Source organism: Triticum aestivum, chromosome 5A (genome assembly GCF_018294505.1).
Source record: "Triticum aestivum cultivar Chinese Spring chromosome 5A, IWGSC CS RefSeq v2.1, whole genome shotgun sequence".
Lineage (NCBI taxonomy): Eukaryota > Viridiplantae > Streptophyta > Magnoliopsida > Poales > Poaceae > Triticum > Triticum aestivum.
In genome coordinates this window covers 222,404,142-222,410,918 of record NC_057806.1, presented here as the reverse complement: position 1 = coordinate 222,410,918, position 6,777 = coordinate 222,404,142, and positions in this window count along the sequence as shown.

The window sequence follows — 6,777 nt, the reverse complement described above, 5'->3', positions numbered from 1 at the left end:
TCACCTTCTTGGAAGCGTATTTGATAGTAGCCACTCTTAAGATCAATCTTAGAGAAAATGGTGGATCCCCTAAGCTCATCAAGCATATCATCTAAGCGTGGAATGGGGTAACGATAACACACAGTAATAGCATTGACAGGATGACAATCGGAACACATGCGAAATGTACCATCTTTCTTGGGAGCAAGGATTACCGGGACGGCACAAGGACTCAAACTTTCTCGAACATGGCCGTTTCTGATTAATTGTTGTACTTGTCATTGGATCTCCTTAGTTTCCTCGGGGTTGACATAGTAGGGAGCCTTGTTAGGAAGAGGTGCTCCGGGGATGAGGTCGATTTGGTGCTCGATGCCTCATAGTGGAGGTAGACCCGGAGGTAGCTCGTCGGGGAAAACATTTTGGGATTCCTGCAAAAGAGAAGACAACACTTAAGCTAGATTGTGAGAGGTTTTAGCTTTTGGTGCCTCGTCCTAGCACAAAAGAACATAGTGCATGACACGTGATGGGTTTGCACACACTTCTCTCATCTCACTTTTGGTGGCAAATAAAACTAAGTTCTTCGTGTCGCTCATCGTGGAGGCACTCAATTTGGGCTTGTGGCGCTCACTCTCTTTTGGTGGTTCACTCTCTCACTGTTCTCTCCATGATGGGCGGTTTTCTTGTCGGCGATCACTTGTCTTGGAGACATAGGTCGAAGTACGTACACCTTTCCTTTCATTTTGAAGCTGTAGTAATTCATTCGGCCGTTGTAGATGACACCTCGATAAAATTGCCATGGTTGCCCAAGAAGAAGCTGGCAAACGGACATTGGAACGACATCACACTCCAAAGTGTCTTTGTAAGCTCTGATCTTTAAGGAAACTTGTACCCTATGCTCGACTTGGATAGTGCCAGAGTCGCTAAGCCATTGAACCTTGTAGGGATGTGGGTGCTTCATTTTAACCAATTGGAGCTTGGAGCATAGTTCTTCACTTGCCAAGTTATGACAACTCCCTCCATCGATGATGACCTTGACGGAGCTTCCGTTGATGCCGGCCTTGGTATGGAATATATGGCATCTTTGGTCTTCTTCCTATTGATGTTGAAGAGCCAAGACCTTGGAGACAACGAGAGTGGGGCTCGGATCTTCGTCACAAAAGACTTGATCATCTTCATCTTCATTCACTTGCCGGTGCATGGCCACTTTGTCAAGGGCGTCCATTTCTCCTTCGCTCATGGATTCATATGTACCATCATCGTTGAAGATCATGGTGCACTTTTTTGTGCATTCGAAGGACTTGTGGCCTCGGCCACCGCATGTAAAACATTTGAAGGAACTTCTCTTGATGGTCTCATCGGTTGGGGTAGATGATGATGAAGCTCTCATCTTGTAGTAGGAGGATGACTTGAGGTTGTCAAAGTTTTCTTGTAACTTGAATTGTCGATGTTGCTTGTAGATGGCTTGGTTGAGGTAGAAGATGTCAGAGTCGTTGAAGCTTGAGGGTTGGAGAAACCATAGGACATGGATGAGAACTTGGCATATTTGAAGTCATCTTGCACTTGATGTTCCACCTTGGTAGCTTGATGCACTAGCTCGATGAGGTTCGAGTATGGTTGGAAGTCGGGGATCTTCTTGATTGGGTGATTGAGTCCATTCAAGAAACGTGCCATAGTTTGCTCATCATCTTCCGTGACATTAGCTCGTATCATGGCAATCTTCATTTCCTTGTAATATTCTTCAACGCTCTTGGTTCCTTGCTTGAGTAGTTGGAGTTTCATGAAGAGGTCGCGGTTGTAGTATGTTGGCACGAAACGTGCTCTCATGACATCCTTCATTTGCACTCAAGTAGTGATGGGTGGTTCACCTCTTGCCTCACGACGCTCAGTGACTTGTTCCCACCAAATGAGGATGTAGTCTTGGAACTCAAGGGATGCCATCGTGATCTTCTTCTCTTCCTCATAGTTGTGCAAATGAAATATTTTCTCAACCTTCAATGCCCATGAAAGGTACTCTTCGGGGTCATTGCTTCCATTGAACTTGGGCATGGTGAACTTTAGCTTGCCGTATCGATGCTCTTCACTATGTTGGGGTTGAGGGTGATGACGTTCTTGACAAGGAGGATTGTCTCCCTCAACTTGCTCTTGTCATGGAGGATTTCCATTGTCTTCTTGCTCTTGGTGAACTTGGGGTTCTTGGCGAGGTGGTCGTGGAACTTGACGATGCATTCGAGCTTGATAGTTCCTCTCTTGAACTTCTTCATGAAGCGCTTCTCGGTGCTCATGATTTTGCTTGTTGCGCGTGGCTATAGATCGACTTGAATCTCGGAGGGCACGTTACGCCTCAAGTGCTTGAGCTTCACGTAGTTGTTGTTCTTGACATTGTGCCTCGGCATCTTGTTCATGTTGATGTTGTCTCGCTCGCTCGCTCTTCCTCTTCTTGATGGCATTGGCGTTGCCGTTCTCATGCTTGCGCAAAAGTAGCTTGGTTTTGATGGTGTCGTTGCTCTTGAGAGTCGTTGTCGTGCAGAGGATTATGGTTTGCTTGACGATCTTGGCGTGTGGCACGTCGAAGAGTATTCGATGTCGGACTACTTGAGCCAGAGATGGTGTCATCGGAGTGTCAACTTGAGCGGCTCCGTCTTGAGTAGGACGACGAGGTAGAAAAGCGGTTGGCCATCATTGTTCGAATATCCTCCTTAAGAGATACCATGGATGTGTCGAAGTAGTATCTTGTACATTGCTCGGTGAGTCGCAAGTCGGTGGCGAGGTTGTCGATGCGTTCGGTCATTGCTTGTTGTTCTTCATGCAAAGCTCGTTGTGCACCAAAGAGGTGGCTCTTTGTGACGTAGGAGGACATGTCGTCGTCTTGCTTGATGAAGAGTGGGTTGGTAGAAGTACTTGGCCTATCCATGATTCCAAACAAATATGTGAGTGGGAGAAAGAGAAGAACTTATACCAAATGTACCTTGACCTATGTTGAAGATGGATCAATGATCACTCAAATGTGGAAGAAGGAAATAGCACAATTGGTACCAAATCTCATCAGTTTCTCACACCTACACCAGTAAAAGCTTATAGTGGAGCTCAGTTAGGATGGTGGCACAAAATTTGATGCAATTGTTAGTGAGCTTCAATAATGTTGGAAAAGATTCGCAAATTTGCAAATGCAACAAGTAGACCAATAGCAAGATATGGTACACGGAAACTCACACGTAAATAGATAAGTGGGGTCATGCAACCAAGGAATGAGCCAAAATGTGGAATCCACGAAAATGCTCTTGTTGCACAACACTAGAGAGACGCTAGCACGATTGCACAATAGGCGGATATGAAGACTTGTGCACAACCTACTAAGCAAAAATGCAACGACTTCTATCCCAAGTATGCTATAAGTATGGTATTTCGATGATATGATCCAAGGTGGTCTAGTATGACAAACTTAATGTAGTATGATGCTACGGTTCTTGATTAAAAGCTCTTTGCTTATGTCTCCCTTTTTCTTAAAAGCTTGTTTGGCTCTTTCTCTTTTAAGCTCTTTTCTCATACAATGCTTCACGAACCAAGATAGCAATTGTGTATGCGATGACAACTTTGTGACACAAAATATGATACCAAGATATGCACCACGATGATATGGTATGTATGCTATGGGAAGTATGATCAGTAATGTGCACAAGTCACGTTGCCAGCAATACTCAAAGGCTAGTCTCGATGGGCAAGATACGCAAAATTGGGCTATGGTGGTTATCAATGTAATTGCAAGATTGTATAATGATGGTGTATCGCGATACCAAGAAGAGGTTACTGATTCTTGCTTACGGTATGGTGTCAAAATGGTGAAGTGGTTGTTATTGATGACGAATCCGTGGCGAAGATGAGCGGCGGTGATGTTGATGTCGAACCGTCCCTAAGTAGCCGAAACACGTTAGGAAACAGAAACCGCAACTCAAATTCTCAAAGGAAAATTGTGTCGGAGTGTGAAGCGAGTAAGCAATGGTGGTTGCGGAAAAATATTGTGGTATTGGGGTGCGGATGCGGATAGGAGTGCGTATGCGGAAGTGGAAGTGGAGAGGTGGTGGTGGCCGAACTGAAATTTTTCAGTTTCGTCAGGATACATCACACGTCTGGTAGTGGTCGGACGACCGGTGATGGTCGGACGTCCGGTGCCTGGGCGATTTCCGGGCACGGGATGAACAGCTAGGGTTCGTGGTGGTGGTGGCAAAATCGGTCAAATCCGGGAGATTTTGTGGATGGGAAAGGTGGGGATGATGGGGGAAAGATAGATCCACTCGTGGCAAAGCAAATCCATTGATCAAATCCAACAAAACATCATCACACCAACAAATCACAAAAAAATTGGGGCTCTTTTGGGTGGGGATTTTTTAAATTAGGCTAGAAAATAACTAGGGGAGGCTCTGAAATCGTGATCAATGTGACTCTGATACCAAAATGATGTAGGCTGGAACCCTATACGGACGATCTTTCACGAAAGGAGCGGATCCCGAGATGAACACGAAGAACACAAGGGGAAATCACAAGGGGAAACTCAAGAGAATCATTCAAACCAACGAGATTAGGTCAAACATATGCTAGATCCTAGAAACACAAAGAGATACACGATCCAAATCCAACAAAGGACGATACATAGGTAACCGGTTCTTCTCCATGAGGAGGTCTTGAGGTCATCCCGTTAGGGGTCTTGAATCCAAGATGGATCTTCTCCGAAGAGGTGTCGGTCCCTTGCGATGGAGTAGATCCGGATGGATGAGCGAAGCTCTATCTCACATATGAGCTAACACAACGCTAACCCTAACTAGGAGGAGGAGGAGGTCTATTTATAGTCTTAGTGCAAATGTGGGTGAAGTGAAGGGGCAGATGTGCACGACGTGTTCCATGTCTCTCAGCTCCGCAAGTGCTTCAAGACTCCTGACCGCACCGTCAACTTCGAAGTCATTGATCTTCAAGAAGACCTTTCTTATGGTGAGCACCCCGTTGCTATTCTTGAAGAAACTGAGCGCAAGACTCGCAATAAGTCAATCAAATTCCTCAAAGTCAAGTGGTCACACCATTCCAGCCGTGAAGCCACCTGGGAACGCGAGGATCACCTCCCTTCTAAGTACCCGGCGTTTTTCCAGTCCTAGATCTCGGGACGAGATCCTTTCGTAGTGGTGGAGTGTTGTAACACCCCGGATGTAATTTACCTTATCTGTACTCCAACTCTGTAACGCCCTCGATGCGGCTATATCTCCCATGTGTCGAAGCACGACTTAGAGGCATAACCGCATTGAAAGCAATGTCGCAAGTGAGGTAATCTTCACACAACCCATGTAATACATAAGGGAAAGAGATACATAGTTGGCTTACAATCGCCACTTCACACAATTACATGAATAAAACATTACAACATCCAAATACAATCAAGGTCCGACTATGGAACCAAAATAAAAGAAGAACTCCAAATGCGACAAAGTCCCCGATCGACCCCAACTGGGCTCCACTACTGATCAACTAGAACGAAACAAAACAAAGGACAAGATCTTCATCGAGCTCCTCCTGAGCTTGGTTGCATCATCTGCATGGACTCATCGGCACCTGCAAGCTGGTTTTGGAAGTATCTGTGAGTCACGGGGACTCAGAAATCTCGCACCCTCGTGATCAAGACTATTTAAGCTTATGGGTAAGGTAAAGGTATGAGGTGGAGCTGCAGCAAGCGACTAGCATATATGGTGGCTAACATATGCAAATGAGAGCGAGAAGAGAAGGCAAAGCACGTTCGAGAAAGTATGATCAAGAAGTGATCCTAAAGCAACCTACGTCAAGCATAACTCCAACACCGTGTTCACTTCCCGGACTCCGCCGGAAAGAGACCATCATGGTTACACACGCGGTTCATGAATTTTAATTGAGTTAAGGTTCAAGTTATCTACAACCGGACATTAACAAATTCCCATCTGCCCATAACCGCGGGCACGGCTTTCGAAAGTTCAAATCCCTGCAGGGGAGTCCCAACTTAGCCCATGACAAGTTCTCACGGTCAACGAAGGAATAGACCTCCTCCCGAGACATTTCGATCAGACTCGGTATCCCGGTTCTACAAGACATCCTCGACAATGGTAAAACGAGTCCAGCAAAGCCGCCCGATGTGCCGACATCCTGATGGGAGCTGCACATATCTCGTTCTCAGGGCAACACCGGATAGGTCAAGCTATGAGTAAAACCAGCCCTCAAGTTTCCCCGAGGTGGCCCCACAGGTTGCCCATTTCGGACCAACACTTAGACAAGCACTGGCCCGGGGGAGTTAAAATAAAGATGACCCTTGGGCTGGCCTAACCCAAGGGAAAAAGAGGCTAGGTGGTGAATGGTAAAACCAAGGTTGGGCCTTGCTGAAGGAGTTTTATTCAAAGCGAACTGTCAAGGGGTTCCCATTATAACCCAACCGCGTAAGGAACGCAAAATCCGGGAACATAACATCGATATGACGGAAACTAGGGCGGCAAGAGTGGAACAAAACATCAGGCATAAGGCCGAGCCTTCCACCCTTTACCAAATATATAGATGCATTAATTAAATAAGAGATATTGTGATATCCCAACAAGTAAACATGTTCCAACAAGGAACAACATCTCCATGTTCCAACAAGGAACAAACTTCAATCTTCACCTGCAACTAACAACGCTATAAGAGGGGCTGAGCAAAGCGGTAACATAGCCAATCAACGGTTTGCTAGGACAAGGTGGGTTAGAGGCTTGGTTCAACAGTATAGGAGGCATGATAAGCAACTGGTAGGTATCACAGCAT